We start from the raw sequence: 17,920 nt of genomic DNA, 5'->3' as shown, positions 1-17,920 counted from the left end.
ATGGCAGATTTAACTCTCGATACTTATCTGATGTTAAAGAATGAGAAAGAGATGAGAAATGAAGAAATAAAAGGAAAGGTAATTCGAGATTGGCCCATAGGTCTAAGAAGGAATGGGGCAGATGTAACCCAGAAGACACATCAGACACCTATATCAGATTTTCTGAAAATAAGTGAGATAGGGGCAATTTAAGGAGTCTGGTGAATACTACCCCAATCATAGCTGCAATGAGCATTCAGAACCAAGAAAAACTGCCATCACCAAGGAAATTTGTTCTGGATCTAAAATTGAGCCCAATTTTAAGTCGGGGAAGAAAAAGATGATGATGGAGACTGCTCAGGAGGAAGCAGAGATTTGTGCATTTAAATAAGTTGAAACAAAAGATGATCAAGAAAGGGGGCAAATGAGGACAAGGACCCTAGTTCAATTACACACCCAACATTATAGGAGCAATGGGGCATGATAAATAAACAAGTGGAAGTTGTTATTTACCACTGTAGTACTTTCTATTTTCAACATCTTGTTTGAACTTGTTTTTTGTTCCTTTCTTTGCTTTTCGTGTAATAAATAAATTTTTGTTGCTTTTAAGGTTATGAGCATTGAATCAATTTTGCAGTCTTGCAGTTCTTTGAATATCAACAGGATTAAAAACTCTTTATGATTAGAGTTACACATCTTTGACAAATTATCAAGATTGAAAACTGGTAAAACAATGACCTTGACCTGACTTCAGATGAAATATGCCCAAACATTATACCTTCTACAAATATGAGATAACCTTACATATAGGAGCATACAACATGGGGCATCTTTTGTGTGACTTTGTGAAATTGTCTAGATTACTTTCTATTGATGACGGTCGATGATAAAATCTTCACAATTAGGTAAAGTCAGATGCTTGGGAATTGAACTCTAACGATGAGATTTTCTGATTTCCACCAAACCACGTAGGCTATAACAGGTTTTTCTTAAGAGTTATATATCTATGTTATATTATTATATATACAATAAAGCTTGAGTTGTCCCTCTAGAGCAATTGGTTAATAGCCCCGGCTTTATGGATAATATTCAACTAGCTTATTATATTATATGTATACAATAAAGCTAGCTATTCTGCTAAGGCAATTGGTTATAGAGGAAACTCGAAAGCCCTGGCTTTATGAATAGATTATATTTAAACCATGACCTTGATCGGGTACTTGGTAATTCGGTGTATGCTCCACTGCGATTGTCAAGTCGAAGACTTTGTGATGAGATGAACTCTTCACCTAGCCCGATAAAGGCAAATTACAATAAAGCTGATCTCAGCTAGCCAGACTATGGAAAATTTTATAAATAAAGAGTTTCGGGTAAAGATGGACTAAGGGAGTTAAGGAACACATGTTATAGTCAACTACACACGAGCACACAAAAATTTCATTTTTAAATCGATATTTTCGCATTGCTTTGGTTAAAGGGAAGATTTCAGAGAAGTGAAATAGAGGTATTCTAGATGGTCTAGTAATTGGCTATTCTAGTTGCGTCATTTTGTCCACATCCGGTTAAAATACCAAGTCATAAAAGTGAGGCATGTGACAATGTTCACAAACAATGAGAAAGTAGTGACATCTTCAATAGATATAACCATAGAAAATAGGAAAGCCAAAATGAAATTTACCCATAAATGTTAATACTTGTCAAAGAACTATAACTTTAAAACATTAAAGAGTTGTTGATTCTTTTGATATTCTTTAAACTCTTGCTTATGATTTGATTCTATTGTGAACCTGTAAGAAACAATACTTTACAAAAAAAATTTATTGTTTGATAAAGAAAGGAGGAAAACATTTTCAAACATGACAGTCTCAAATGAGAAAGGTTCTTGAATTAAGTTGAGGAATGTTATGCCTCTACTTGAGAAAAATAATGAGCGATGAAGCACTTCACATTCTTGAAAGCAAGTGGTCTGGAAGATCAGGAGGACTAGAGGAGAGAACTTATAACACTCTCTCATGACATTATCAGTAACCTAATAAGAAGAGGATGATTGTCTCGTTCGAAAAAAGATCACATATCCAGTGCATAGCAAAAAAGGCAAGAATGCAACCAGTGAAGCAGAAGATGACCACCTTATTCAGAAGAGGCACATATCTCATACTTTTCTGTCAGGAGAATTGACCATTTCTTAAGTTTATGACAACATGAAGAAGAAAAATTTTCAAGTTATTTAATTGTTGTTCAGTAACACCAGAATGAGAACATTCAAGATAAACAGATTTGGGCACGAATAGAGCCACAATTATCCACAAATGGGGCATTATCAAAGTTATACCTCGTGAGAATCATAAGATTCAAATTCAATGGACATTGAGAGTGAACTTTTTGACTTGAAGATTAGAGGTCTATATTATCTATGTGGGGTATCTTGAAGGCTCACATCAGCATAAAAAGACAGAAGTAATCTATGTGAGGCATCTTGAAGGTTCACATCAACATGAAAAGACAAATATTATCCATGTGGGGAATCTTGAAGGCTCACACCAACATGAAAAGGTTGGGATATTATGAAAGTCTATTTAAACCAGAAATAGAACATTGGAACATTTTGAAGGCTAATATAGACATAAATGATCCATGTGGGGGCATTTTGAAAGCTCATGCTGAAGCATTTTTGAAGGCTCACATCAGCAAGAAATAATTTTGAATGCATTTTGAATGTTCGTATCTACAAATGTTGGGGACAAGCTGAAGGCTCATATCATCCTGTGTCAAGATCATTGATTTGAGAAAATATTCCCAATGATACAGAAAGATATGAAGAATGAAAATGGTGAAACAGTGACAGTGGAGCTGATTATACATAGTTTCTTTGTTCATCATACAGTTGCATTATTCTGATGATTTTATGTTGGCAAGTCAAAGTGTCCCACTTGTATTCCCACTGAGCTTTGTTCTTAAGTAACATCCTACAAAAGCTCTGAACACTATGATTGAGAAATCTGTGCAAAAACCACAGGAAATGATGAATGTGTTATCAAATGTTTTACGAACCAGTGATTATGGTGCTGAATCAATGTTGCGATCATATGGTATTTCTATTTGTTGATCCGAGATGAAGATTGACTTCTTCAACCCCAAGGTTAGAAGTGAAAAATGATGAAGGTTTCTTTCCACATAAGGGGAGCTGAAATTTTAACAACAAGAAACTAATTGAGCCAACTAAGGTTGAACGATAGGTTGTTGTTAAACATCTCGACATAATATGGTATGAATGGCTTGTTCGAGATTCGATTAGACGTGAAGACATGAAAGGAATTAGGATAAATTTTCCTTGTAATGTGTTTCAAAAGTCAAATCAGAACAGACACAACTCTCCTAATTAATCTCTGCTGAGTTTAGCATATCTACATCTACATTTTTCAAAGATGATAGATTCTCTTTTCAAAGATGAAAGCTTTATTGGATTTCTGCACAAGTCCAAGAAAAGAAAGCTGGTGTTATCTAGGACTAAATGGGCATCAAGATCATAATTCTGACTACGACAAGAGTTCCACAAATGAAACATTTCTTTTGAGGCTTTAATGAAACAAAGAAAACACAAAGATGCAAGTGGATTAGATGGTTCATCAGAAATGCCAGCTTGAAATGACATTTTGACTAAGTGAAGGAAGACCAAGTCCACCACTTTGAAGTCAAATAAAGATTGCATCAACATTTTTACATTCATAGGAACATCATAATAGAAAATGCATTACATTGATATATTTGATTGCATTCAAACACAGTTTTTACAGATCTTCGTATGAAAAAGAAGATTTATGATGGAAAATACCTTACAAACAAAGGAATTCCAGATATTAGCAAAGATTTCAGCAAAGATCATGATCCACCACAGAAGGAGGTGAACCAACATTTACAGAAGAGTTCATAATGAAAAGAACTCGTCCTAAAGGAGAAAGTTCATAATGAGAAGAACTTGTTCCTTTCAAGTCCACCACAGAAGGAGGTGACCCAACATTTCCAGAAGAGTTCATAATGAGAAGAACTCATCCAATGAGGAAGAAGAAGTTCATAATGAGAAGAACTTGTTCAACCTTGGTTTGATTCCATCACAGAAAGATGTGGATCAACATTTTCAGTGGAGAGTTCATAATGAGAAAAACTCATCCAATGAGGAAGAAAGTTCATAATGAGAAGAACTTGTTCCTTTCAAGTCCACCATAGAAGGAGATGACCCAACATTTCCAGAAGAGTTCATAATGAGAAGAACTTGTTCAACATTGGTTTGATTCCATCACAGAAAGATGTGGATCAACATTTTCAGTGGAGAGTTCATAATGAGAAGAACTCATCCTAATGAGGAAGAAAAAGTTCATAATGAGAAGAACTTGTTCAACATTGGTTTGATTCCATCAAAAAAGAGGTGGATCAATATTTTTAGTGGAAAGTTCATAATGAGAAGAACTCATCCAATGAGGAAGAAGAAGTTCATAATGAGAAGAACTTGTTCAACCTTGGTTTGATTCCATCACAGAAGGAGGTGGATCAATATTTCCAGTGAAGAGTTCATAATGAGAAGAACTCATCTAACGAGGAAGAAGAAGTTCATAATGAGAAGAACTCGTTCAACCTTGCATTAACATTTCCAGTGGAGAGTTCATAATGAGAAGAACTCATCCAACAAGAGAGAAGAAGTTCATAATGAGAGAACTTGTTCAATTCAACACTTCAAAATGAAAGTTATCCAACTCAAAGCTCAACTTCACGACGAAAAGCCACTCACGATTTCAACTTCACGAAGAATAATATTGTGCCCCAATGGATCGACTTAGTGTCACAACAATTTGTCATCACCAACCTGATTTCTTCATCACGTAGGAACCATGTTAACCCCAGATAGCCAGTCGTCCTCATCACGTAGGAACCGTGTCATCACCCAACCTGATCTCCTCATTATGTAGGAGCCGTGTCAATCCTTGATAACTAGAACTCTTTATCACGTATGAGCCTGGTATCACCTTTCCTAAATATGGCAAAGAACTCTTCATCACGTATGAGCAGTGTCATCCCATGACTAAATCTCCTCATTATATAGGAGTCTTGTCACCCTTAGACACCATAACTCTTCAGCACGTATGAGCCTTGTCGTCTCCCAAATCAAACAACAAATCTCAAAACCAAAAAAGAGAACCGGACAAAAATTGGTTATTTTTTTCGTCTTTGCCCTATTCTTGTTAACACAAGAATGTGCAAAGAGGGGCAACTGTAAACACCCATTTTTTTTCGGGTCTAAAAAAACGTTATTAATTATATTAGTATTTTATTATCTATATTATTATTATTATTAATCTTATTACTAATTAATTACATTTTTCAGGCTTAAGTTACAAAGAGTTATCCAAAGGCCCAGTCCCAAAATCCAGTTGCCCAAAAAACCCAGATCAGCAACAGTACCAAGCCTCTCCATCGACGAGTCATCAAGGCGAGTCACCTCCAAGCAAGTTGAAATGTCAACATCAATTATGCCGGCCAACCGAACAACAAACCAAATCAAAATTGTATCAAAGTCAAAAGCAAATACATAAATCATACCTAAACTTGTCATGATCTTACCAAACACAAAGAAAATGCAGATGCATCCAAGGAGATTCGGTGAAGATTTCAACAATAAAATTGAAGAGAAATCGAGAGCAATAGGGAGGAGCAGAACCGAAAAAGAAAAGGAAGAAAAAATAACCCACATCAAAAACAAAAAGAAAATACAGAGGAAAGCTTGAAACAAAAGAGAAATAGAGTGAGGGGTTTACCTTGGATTCAATCCGGCCGTTGATTGCTTCACCGGACCAGAGGATCTTGTTGTCAAAGGGACTGCTCCACGCCATCAGCAAAGTGCGGTGTAATCCATGAACTTTATTAGTGTAACTCATCGCCCTGTTTATCTATTCTAATATCAAATCTAGTGTTGTGTAAGTCTGTACTGAGAGAGGTAATGGTTGTAAATTAATATTTGAAATCAAACACATTTCATGATCCTTGGTTCTCCACGTATAACCTTCTGTAAAAATTATTGAAGCTTGGTATTAGTTATGATTTGTTATATTATTAGTGTCATAGCTCTAAAGTTATTGTTGTTTCTATTTAGTACGTATTTACTAGGTATAATTAGATTCTTATCCGTATTCTAGTTTATCAAGTTTGTAAATGTACATTTTAATACAAATTTGTAACTTTGTTTTTTTATTTATGTTTGTATAAATTATGTAATTGTTGAAAGCGTTCTTTGTAGGAAATTTTATTTCCACTTTGTTTATGAATTATCATTATTTTAATATTATAAAAATGAAAAAAAAAACTTCATTGTGAGAAAAATTACGAGACATCTCCCAATTAAAGGGAAGGTATCTTATCGAGTATTTTCTCATAAATATTTTTATTCAGTAGTTATAATCTATTTCACTTTTATTTTATTTTATTTCATTTTAGTTTATTTTAGCGTTATGAAAATTGAGAAATAATATCTGTTGTGAGGTGAATTTATGGGAAAGTCTCCTAACAATAAAGGAAGTACATTCCCGAAGATTGTTTACATTTTTTTAATAAATTTGAATGAATAAAAAATCGTAATTTAAATATATTTTTGAGTTTGTAATTCCCAATATTTAAACATTGTTTAATCGTTTTAGGTACAAAAATTTGGGCGTTATGGGGGTGCTAATCCTTCCCCATGCGTAATCGACTCCCGAATCTATTTAATCGAATCTTTGGGGAAGCAGATTAGTTTTTTTTCTTAAAAATGATTTTTTCTTAAAAATTTTTAAAGACATTTTTAGGTATTCGACCTACCTAATCCAAAGGTCGATGGCGACTCCTTTCAATTTAATTCAAATTAATTCAAAATTACCAATTTTTCCAGAATTAAAGTCATAATCACTTTTAAAACAATAAACAATTGTTCCACCAAAAATGGTTATGGCACCAGGGCTTTCGAGTTTCCTCTATAACCAATTGCCTTAGCGAATAGCTTAGATTTATTGTATATATACATATATATTATATTTTTTTGTTGGGTAACCAGATTCTATTTCTTAAGCTCGCTGAGGAGAATCTGTTATAGTCTAGGTGTTTGTTGAAGATCAAAAAATCTCATCGTTAGAGTTCAATTCCCAAACAACTGACCTAAACTAAATTCACCCACTTGGCCATTCCATCTGAAAAGATCATGATCATCATTGAACTTCATAAACAGAGGTAGAAACCAATTAGTTTTGCAATCTCATGTGCTAGTTGCCCCATTATGTTCACTCCTAACACATACCTGAATACCAAACCTTTGATTGATTATTCATGCGAGGAGAGAACTAGCTTGGTTCCTGTAAGAGAAGGGTATGTATTCCAGTATATGTTCTGGATCATATGGGTCCTTGTTTTGCAGGGATTCAATCTAGTCATATTGCAAAGATTTACAACCTCAATTATTACAAAGTTTTTAATTAACGTGATATTCAATGAATTCAATATTAGAATTTTCTCATTGTTCATTTCCTCAGAAGGAAGCATTTTATTTAAAATGTTTGAATGTCAAATGACTTACAAACATTCACACATAAAAAACAAGTTCAAATAAGATGACATACATGAAAATGCAACAAAAACTCTGATGGATGCCCCAGCCGACTCTTGACCAGAATGCCCCCATTACACATTGCATGTTGGGTGTCCAATTAAATTAGGGTATTTACCCTCATGTGATCCCTATTTCTCAATCATTTCTCGTGTTAGTACTCCCTTGACAATGAGCTTTTCTATTTCCTCCATTAATGGTATGCACTTGTCAGTAGATGTCCTAATGCCCCCAGATGAAAATCGCAAGCACTATTCAGATCATAGCCATAAGAAGAAGGGCTAGTATTCATTCTCAAAGGCCTTGGGGGTGAGATACTGACTCTTTATTAAAGGGGATAACAAGTAAAAAATGGGCACTTGTAAAACCTTGAGAGTCGTGTTTTTCCAAGACATCTTTTAAGGCCAGTCTCGAATTACATCTCTTTTAATTTCCTTCATCTTTCCATGTTTCCTTCTTCTTTTTCAGCATCAAAGAACTCTCGAGAGTTTAATCCTTTAAATTTGCCCCACATACCTTATTTTCCTGATTTTGCTCTTTTCTTTCTTCAGTATTCTTCTATATGCTCTTCATTTGTTTTAACCTTATCAACTCTATTCTGGTGTCTGAATCTCAATTGTTTGATTAAAACTGACTATTGTTGAGATCCACCTCTATAACTCCATGAGCCAAAAAATCTTGGACTTGTCGTTTGAATTGACCACAATTCATGATGGAGTATCCTCGGGCTCCGGCATGATATTAACACGGATAAGGTGGTAACAACGGCTTAGCCAGATGTGGAATAATCAGTTGGGCCTCGAGCAACTTGGAATATATTTTGTTGTATAAAGATGAAGGAAAACTGAGTGAAGATTCTTTTGACTTCATTTTCTCTTTGCCACTATTATGATCATCCTGAAGACTTAGTAAAGAATCTTTGAGATATTAATTTTGAAGGTTCAACTTTGGACAAACTTCTTGTGGGAAACATTGGTTTTCAGATTTCCCTCATTAATAAGTTTTAAACCTCTGGGAGGTTTAGGTTTTCCATCTTCAAAGCATAATAATCCTTCCGCGATGAGGTTTTGAACTTTTAATCTCATAGCCACACAACTTTCTATTGAGTGACTAAAATCTCCAATATGATAACTACATGAATTTTTTATACCTTTCTAATCTGGACGCCGATAAGTACTAGACGTTGGAGGAATAGGTGTTAGAAGACCACTTTCAAAGAGAAATGGCAAAAATTCTGAATATGACCCTAGAATCTAAACGAGAGGTATTTTCTTTTTTTTCTTCTTGTTCTTTTTAGCCTTCTTGACTGGCATTTGAACTTTGTCTATGCCTCTCTTTTTTGTGTCGGACTCAACTTTCGTGTTAAAAGTTTCGCCCTCATTTTTTGCTTTTCCTAGCTTGATCTCTGTCATATTTTCTAGAATCACACCCGATTGTTGGAATTAACTTGGAGTACCATATTCCTCAGCATGTTCATAATTATCATATTGGTCGTACAAGCAACATTAAAAGTCCCATTGAAAGCCTCTATAGCAGGATCCTCTAGTGTCTTCTCTCCATAAATCATGTGCATCAATTTAGACATATGCTCCCTTGACTCGTCCTGAACTTCTTTGCTTGACCATTCATTTCTTGTTGAATCTTGAAAAGTTTCTCTTGGAGTTTCTTGTTCTATTAACACGAGCTGAAATCTTATTCATGGTTCTTCTCGTCGCCTCAGGAGCGGATATGTTATGATAAGTAGAATTACCCTGAGGATTTAACACAGTGGCTTGAGTTTTACTGGAAGAGAAACCCACTGGATGCCTTGGAAGTTTGTCAGGTGAAACGAGTAGTTGTGAACTAGTCTGTGCATTCACACATTTAGAGGTTTCACAGTTAAGGAAATTTTCTCTTTGCTTCTTTCCTGGTTGAGCCCAACCATATTTACTACAATTTGATTAACCAGGTCATCTTGGTTTTGCAAGGTACGATCCATGGTGGCCTTTTGAGCCTGCTCCATTTTAGCATCCCATTTTGTTTGCATCTTTCGTAAATTCTCTTCCAATTCTTTCTTCAATTGCTCAAATTTTGCGTCCATTTTCAGTATTGTATGAAAGCAGTTGTATAGTTAGAAACACTTCCTCAGAGTTCCCCACAAGGTATGATTAATGTATGTAAAAATGCTTAAATAAATGCTATGCAAAATGTAATGATGTATGAAATGTTCGAGGCATTGATCCAAAACATGTATGTTGTTATAAATAATCCTTATTGGGACAAAAGTGTTTTAAGAGACAAAAACCCCCCCGATAGCTTCTGATAGTTTACTAGTCTTCTGCCTTTGTTTGTCACCGGTTGAATACCTTGTCGAACCGTTTCAATTTCTCTAGCTAAACTGTGCAAGTGATAAGCTGTTTTTTGTACTTGTTCCCAAAAGTATCGAATGGCTGCATCTATGGCTTTCATCCTTTGCTGAACATGTTCTTTAACGGAAACGTCGTTGGAAACCTCCATCGATAGGAGCTACGTGAAGTTTATTTGCATGTTTCTTGAATTCGTCAGCAATGACCTCCAATTTCAACTATCACTGTGCCATTTTATTCTTGTTCTTTTTGAAGGGACTCTCCATATTAGTAACCTTCATCTTGCTCCTGCAACTATGTCAGTCTGTTCTTGAAAGGTTGACTTTTGTTGTGCTTAATGTAGACCCGATCCATTCTGAGTCCTTCACAATGCAGCAGAGTGGTATACTCTTCGATTATGGGCACCACATCTTCTGGATTGAATGTGACACATAGTCACCATGCCGTCTGTCTTCATTTTCTTTCTGAGTATTTTCTAACCATAGCCAGACTCTTGCGTTTTCACCTCTTGTATTATAACCCCTTTGTCCATTAATACAAATTATTTATGTTTAACGAACACATTTTTGTGAATCAACACCTCTCTTGAGTGATGTAATGCAATGCAAAGAAAGATGAAAAATGACAAACGAAAGAAATAAGTTAGTGTACTCAAATAAAAAATAGAACAATTTTACAGGAAAGACAATTGGTACAGATAAAAATGTCATTCAAAGATGAATATAATACTTACCCCGTTATGATATCTACATAAACATGTTTTTATTAGATAATAATCCTACCCAGATATGCTTTCTACCCACAATGATTTTTCAAGAAATTAATCCTATAAGCACGGTATCTAGTTCGCATACTGTTATTCAACAAAATTTAAAGCAAAATGAAAGGTTCAGAAATGCTCCTCATTTGTGTACACTTAATTTGGCTACCTACTGACGGACAGAGGTTCGGTATGACTATACCTATGTTGATCATTCTACGGTTCACTATATGCATGGTTTTGGCTCTATGAGGAAAAAGTAATCGAATTGTCCTTGATGTCGGTGCCCTCTTGGGCTGCCAAACCCTTGATCCCCACCCATTACAGGTTTCAAGCGGAACGAGTTCAATTCGAGAGGATATATTCCCTTATGTCCACACGGAGAATAAATTCACACGAAGACATAAGGTACATGAATCCCGAAGATTAATTGCTAGGCCCGCACGGAGAATAAATTCTCACGAATGCGTCACGTTCACCCCACTTAGAAAGGGTTCAGAGCTCGGGTATAGAGCTTATGTTATACAAATACCCGTGATATGTATGAGGAGGAAAATTCAACCCTTTGACTCAAAAGGAAAACGAAACCACTTGACAAAAGCTTGGACAGATCTGAAAGCAAAAATCAAAATGTTAGTATAACAAAAAAATGAAGCAATTACAAACATTAATAGATGAATCATAAATTAACTAAAAGCTCAAACTCATAATTTCCATCACAACGACAATGTATAAACGACTTACAGCTTGACTCTCTAAAAAGTCCCCAGTAGAGTCGTCAAGCTGTCATAACCTGTTTTTAAGGTCGAACAATTATTTATTGTTTAAAAACGGTTACGACTTTAATTTTGGAAAATTGGGTGATTTTGGACTAATTTGTATTAAATTGAAAAGAGTCGTCATCGACCTTTGTGTTATGTAGGTCGAATATCTAAAAACGTCTTTTAAAATAATTTTAAACAAAATCCTTTTTAAGACAAAAAACTGGTCTGCATTTACAAAGATCCGATTAAAACGGGTTCGGGAGTCAGTTACGCGTGGGGAAGGATTAGCACCCCTACAGCGCCCAAAATTGGTACTATATCGCTTACACGTTGTTGTAATGGTGGAAATCTTGAATCAAATATCGAGTTAAAATATGATCCATTTATTAAATATTGATTAATTTGCTTCAAATTAATAACTTAAAGAAAATCCTTTAACATGATAATAAATATTTAAAAACATGAAATTGAAAGATTAAAATAACATAAACATAAAGTTAAGAGACTAAAATAGTAAAAACGGAAATTTAAAATAATAAAATAGCACAAATAGAAATTTAAAAGACCAAAATGGCAAAAACATAAACTTAAAGTCCCAAAACAGTAATTACATAAACTTTAAATACCAAAATAACAAAAACAGACATTCAAAAGATTAAAATAGGAAAATAAAAAAAACTTAAATGACTAAAATAGTAAAAATTGACATTTAAGAGACAAAATAGCGAAAACGGAAACTTAAAGAATTAAACCACAAATAAAAATGAACTAGGTTCTCAAAATTGAAAATACTAAATAATACAAGTATTAGAAATAAAAATAACCCAAAAATAAACATAGGATTAAAATGCAATAAATCATAAATATGAGGCTAAATTATAATGAACCAAAATATAAAATAGGGACTAAAATATAATGAAATTAAAACATCAGTCTAATTTAAGATTTAACCTAAAATATAAATAGTGACGAAAATACAAATTTCATAAACCAAGAGAACAATTTATAATATTCGCAAAATTCGTATAATAATATTCAAATGACCAAAATACAAAATTTATAAATACGATGCATGAAATACAATGTAAATAAAACAAAATAGGTGATCATAACATGAATATGTAAAACACGTAAGCCCCTAGTATTTAATTTATCATGATGAAAATACACAAAAGATCCTATTAAAACGATGTAGTTTCGATATAATTAGAAAAGACTCAAAAAAGCCAAAATTGGCTAACCATTTCATTTGTTCAGTTTCTAAACTGAGGGAGGAGAAAGAGAGTTTCAAACTCTCTCAACTCCCTCACCGGAGATGAGAGAAATACCCGTCGCCAGTGGCACCTCACAACGGTGCACGAGACAGAGTCGGCGACTAGAGAAGCAACCGACCTCCAAATGAACCTTCTCCTCGCCCTCAAACCAAAAACCAACCCCCTTAGCCTAAAACTATCTCTATAGTAGTAGATCCAAGCTTTTATACCTCTCGGAGATTTTAGAAGAACGGTGACGTTGGTGTTCCCGAATGGCTTAGGACCCTCGGTAAGTTGTTATTCTCTTTTTTTCTTTTGTTTTGTGTTTTGTTCGAGAACACCAACCGAATCTCTCTGTTTTTTTTTTTTTTCTTTTTTCTTCTTCGTTCGAGACCCTCTCCTTATTTCCTCTTTTACTCTTCGAAAACCTCCTTTAAAGGTGGTTGCATGTGGATTTGAGTATGTGAAATAAAATATGGATTTTCTGGGGTTTAGATTACTTTTATTTTCTCTTTTGACTTTGGGGGATTCGGTAGATATTGAATAATTTGGGTGGATAGTGGTTGATTTGGTTGATGTCTATTGTTGACTTGGTTCAGATCAACTTGACGGCGGTTCGATGGCTCATCGCGTTGGTGGGATAGCTCGGCGTCGATGAGATGGCTCGGCATTGGTGGCTAGTGGCGTAACTGGATGTTGAAACATCACTGGTGGTGATTGTCTTTAGTTTAGGGTTTCAAAAACCCAAAAATTATTGAGATGTCAAATGGGTCGGTTCGGGTTATCTCCTGGTGTTGGGTCTGATCTGGATCTGGGTCGTTCTGGCCTCGGGTCTGGATTCGATTTGCTATGTTGGGTCTACATCTGGGCTGCTTTGTAATGGCTTTTGGCTTCAAACCTACAAAATGTAATATGTAAATAATATTAATAAGATAACAACAACAATAATAATAATAATAATATTTTTTTGACCCGGATAAAAATGAGTGTTACAGATGTTATTGTCCCTTTTTTCTTCCAGATATATGCAATATCTATCACAATACCTATAGTGGTGAGTTTTTTTATATCTTTATATTTCCAACATCAAAGTGCAAGGAAATTCTATAGAATAGATCATTATAAGAGTGATTTTAGGACTCTTTACATATGGTTAAAGTAATGTGTATTTCTTTTTTTTATCTTTGTCTGCAGTCAGCTCTTAAAGGAGAGTCGCCCCCGTTGACAAAAAATCACGGTGACGGAGTTTACTCGGGCTCAACATGCAAACAAGGTGAAATCAAAGATGTGGTTATTGCAACTAGTGTGCATACTTTCTTTGGGAAGGCAACTCATCTTTTGGAAAACAACACATGTTGGGCACTTTCAAAAGGTTCACCTTGCCGAGCTCTTAGTATCTAAATAATAGTTTCTACTACATGCTGAGGAAGATCAACTTCTGCTAATCTAATACTCTTCATTCTGAACTTACCTACTTTCGATAACGATCCAAGGCATTGACTGATAGTTAATTTTAGGTCTTAACTTCTATCGGCAACTTCTGCATATGCTCCATTGCCATTGGGATGTGATTGAACTCATCGTCATATATGGAGCTTAACGTAGGGCTTATCAAACTGGTATTGATAACTTGCTGGTTATACTTATTGGTTGTATCCCTATTGTTATGCCGACCATGATTTCTGTCACTATAGCGATCGACTCTCATCGCTTATCACAACAGGGTGCTATAACAAAGAGAATGACAGCCACTGAGAAATAGCAGGGATGTATGTGCTTTGCAGTGATAAAATAGGCACATTGACACTTAACAAGCTTATAGTGAACAAAAGTTTGATAGAGGTGAGAGTTTTTTATCATTTCGTTTTATTCTTCAAAGAACTCTCTTTGAGATCTATCGATTTTTCCATCTACAATGTCGAAACTTAAAACGAACTATTTCGTTATGGGTTTTCGTCAACGACGTCGATAAGGACATGGTTGTTTTGATGGCGGCAAGAGCTTCGAGATTGGAGAATCAAGATGCTATAGATGTTGCAATTGTTGCAATGTTGGCTGATCCTCAAGAGGTAAAACGCTTAGTTAATGAACAATACTCCCTACTTTAATTCTTCCTCTGGTATAATTGTTAATCTAACTCTTTACACTCTCTTATACTCTCCATATGTATCGAAAGGCATGGTCCAAAATCACAGAGGTTAACTTCCTTCCGTTTAATCTGACCGACAAGAGAACGACCCTTGCATACATTGATGAAGCTGGTAAGATGCATAGACTCAGCAAAGGTGCAACAGAGGAGGTATGTTCATGCGAATAATGATACAATTTTCTGTTTTCTGACATAACATCAATTAAGGTTGTCTGAAACTCATAAGCCATGCAACTTGCAGATACTCAATATGGCCTGGAATAAATCATATATTGGAAGCAGAGTTCATTCCATAATTGATAAATATGCTGAACGTGGACTTCGATCCCTCGGAGTTGCTCGACAAGTATTAAAGCTTTTTAATATCACTCTTGATATCCTTGAATATCAGCAGTTATTCATTGGGCTAATGGAAGAGAATGCATTCATTTTCTACAGGAAGTTTCTGCTGGTACTATAGATAGTCCTGGAGGACCATGGGAATTTGTTGGTCTTCTGCCACTTTTTGATCCACCCCGCCATGACAGCGATGAGACCATTCGAAAAGCCCTGGATCTTGGTGTGCAGTATGATGTTAACCTGGTCTGAGTGTGATCATTAGTGCTATCTTAACAAGCGTGCAATCTTTCAAATAATGAAGAACTACACGATAAACAAAAAAGAGAATTTCATTTTATAAGCAAAAGAAGTGAAATTAACATAATTGGTATCAAGTTTCTCAGAGATATTATCCCTTTTTCTTCCAGATATATCTATCACAATACATATAGTGGTGAGTTTTTTATATCCTTTTGGCCATTTCCCCTTTGATCTGGAAAAGAAAAACACCAATGTTTATGTTTTAATGGGTTTTTTGAAGTTGGGGTTCATACTGCTCATTATAATCTGGAGGTTAAATTTCCCTCCTTTCATGATCCTAATCATTTCCATTCTTAATTATGGTAAGTGGATAGTCTTCTTGTTCGATCCGTCCTTCTTCTTTCTTGATTTATGGATCGATGATTTCGTTGGTTCCGGGTACCATTATGAGAAAATCGAAAGACCGTGTCAAGCCATCACCAGTTCCAGACTCCTGGAAGCTCATAGAAATCTTTGCCACTGGCATTGTATTAGGCATCTACCTGGCCTTAATGACTTTCATATTCTTCTGGGCAACCTATGAAACTGATTTCTTCCCTGTAAATGCAAATTATTCATATGATCTCTAGCTATCATAATATATACTTTTTCATCCGGTGAATCGCATGTAAGGAATAATATTCTCTCCCATGGTACCTCAGGACAAATTCTGCGTATGAAGCTTGTGCAAAAAGAGCTTCGATCTTACCAAAAAGAGCGAAAGATTGAGGCTAAACGACTTGTTATCATCTGCAGCGTACCTCCAAGTTAACACCATCAGCCAGGCTCTCATATTTGTGACTCGTTCCCAAGGATGGTCATACACCGAACGACCCGGTCTTCTTCTCATCACCGCTTTCATCATCGCTCAACTCGTAAAAAAGCTCGAAACCCCTGATCATTGTATATCATATATATTGTACAGTATCATAAGCCAATGAAGAAGGCACCCTTTAGTGCACCAGTGTTGTTCCAAAAGAAATATGATGGCTCTCTTAGGATGTGCATTGACTACCGAGCTTTGAACAAGCTCACTGTAAAGAATAAGTACTCGATCCCGTTGATAGTTGACTTATTTGATTAACGTGGTGATGTAATGAGGTTTACCAAGTTGGATTTGTGGTATGAATGCTACCAAGTCAGGATAGCTGAGGGTGATGAACTGAAGACAGTTTGTGTGACACACTACGATTCGTATGAGTTCCTTATGATGCCTTTTGGCCTAACGAATACCCCTGCAACCTTCAACACGTTGATGAACAAGGTACTACAACCCTTTCTTGATCGGTTTATTATATTGTACATTGATAATATTGTGGTATATAGTAAGACTCTTGGGGAACATTTTGAGCACTTGAGGAAAATGTTCCAAGTCTTACGGGAGAATGAGCTCTTTGTCAAGGAGGAGAAGTGCTCATTTGCGCTGAATGAGGTCCCGTTCCTAGGCCATGTTTTTTGAAAAGGCAAGCTCTGAATTGATAGGGACAAGATTCGAGCCATTGATGAATGTAAGCCACCCACCAAGGTGACTAAATTGATAGCTTTCCTAAGATTACCCAACTATTACTGACGGTTCGTGAATAGCTATTCCAAGATGGCCACACCTTTGACTGAGTTGGTCAAGAAGGATTTCAAAATGATCAAGGAGGTCATGGTGAGTGAGTCGGTGTTACTAGATTACACCAAGCCTTTTAATGTTTACACTGATGCATCTGACGTTGCCAAATGTGGGGTCCTTATACATGAAGGACATTCAGTTGCATATGAGACTCGGAAGCTCAATAAAATCGAGATGAGGTACTCGATTCATGATAGGGAGATAACTACGGTGGTGCATTAGTTGCGTATTTGGAAGCACTATTTGCTTGGTTCCAGGTTCGTTGTTTTCACTGACAATGTTGCAAATATCTACTTCCTTACTCAAAATAATCTTTCTCCCAAGCAAGCTTGTTGACAAGAGTTCTTTGTTGAGTTTAACTTTTCCATGGAGTACAAGCCTGGAAATGTGAATTGTGTTACAGATTACTTAAGTCGGAGGTATGTCATCGAGATTGTGGAGGGTCCTTTGCTCGATAGGATCAAGGAAGGGCTACCCTATAACCCTGTGGCAAAAAGAATAATGGAGGGAGCTAAGGAGTGGAGTACTCGGGAGTTTTGGCTCGAAGGTGAGTTACTTTATGCTCGAGGGTATCATCTTTTTGTGCCTCAATATGGAAAACTACGCAAGGAGCTCATAAATGATTGCCATGACTCTAAGTGGATGGGACATCCAGGAGTTGATCGGACCATGGCGCTACTTGCAAAGAAGTATTATTGGCCATACATGGCTGAAAATGTGAATTGCCTTGTGAGCCAACAAGACAAGGTTGAGATGAAGAAACCGAAGGGATTATTGTAACCTTTGCGCATTCCCGAGCAATCATGGGAAGGT

General features: G+C 35.8%; 1 pseudogene; it reads left to right on the top strand.

Annotated features, from left to right (window-relative positions):
• Positions 1-16,948, top strand: part of LOC120120401 — a 36,195-nt pseudogene extending 19,247 nt beyond the window's left edge.
• The last annotated feature ends 972 nt before the right edge of the window (positions 16,949-17,920 follow it).

This window comes from Hibiscus syriacus, unplaced genomic scaffold (assembly GCF_006381635.1).
Source record: "Hibiscus syriacus cultivar Baekdansim isolate YM2019G1 unplaced genomic scaffold, ASM638163v2 tig00110338_pilon, whole genome shotgun sequence".
Classification (NCBI taxonomy): Eukaryota; Viridiplantae; Streptophyta; class Magnoliopsida; order Malvales; family Malvaceae; genus Hibiscus; species Hibiscus syriacus.
This window is presented reverse-complemented; position numbering and strand designations above follow the sequence as displayed.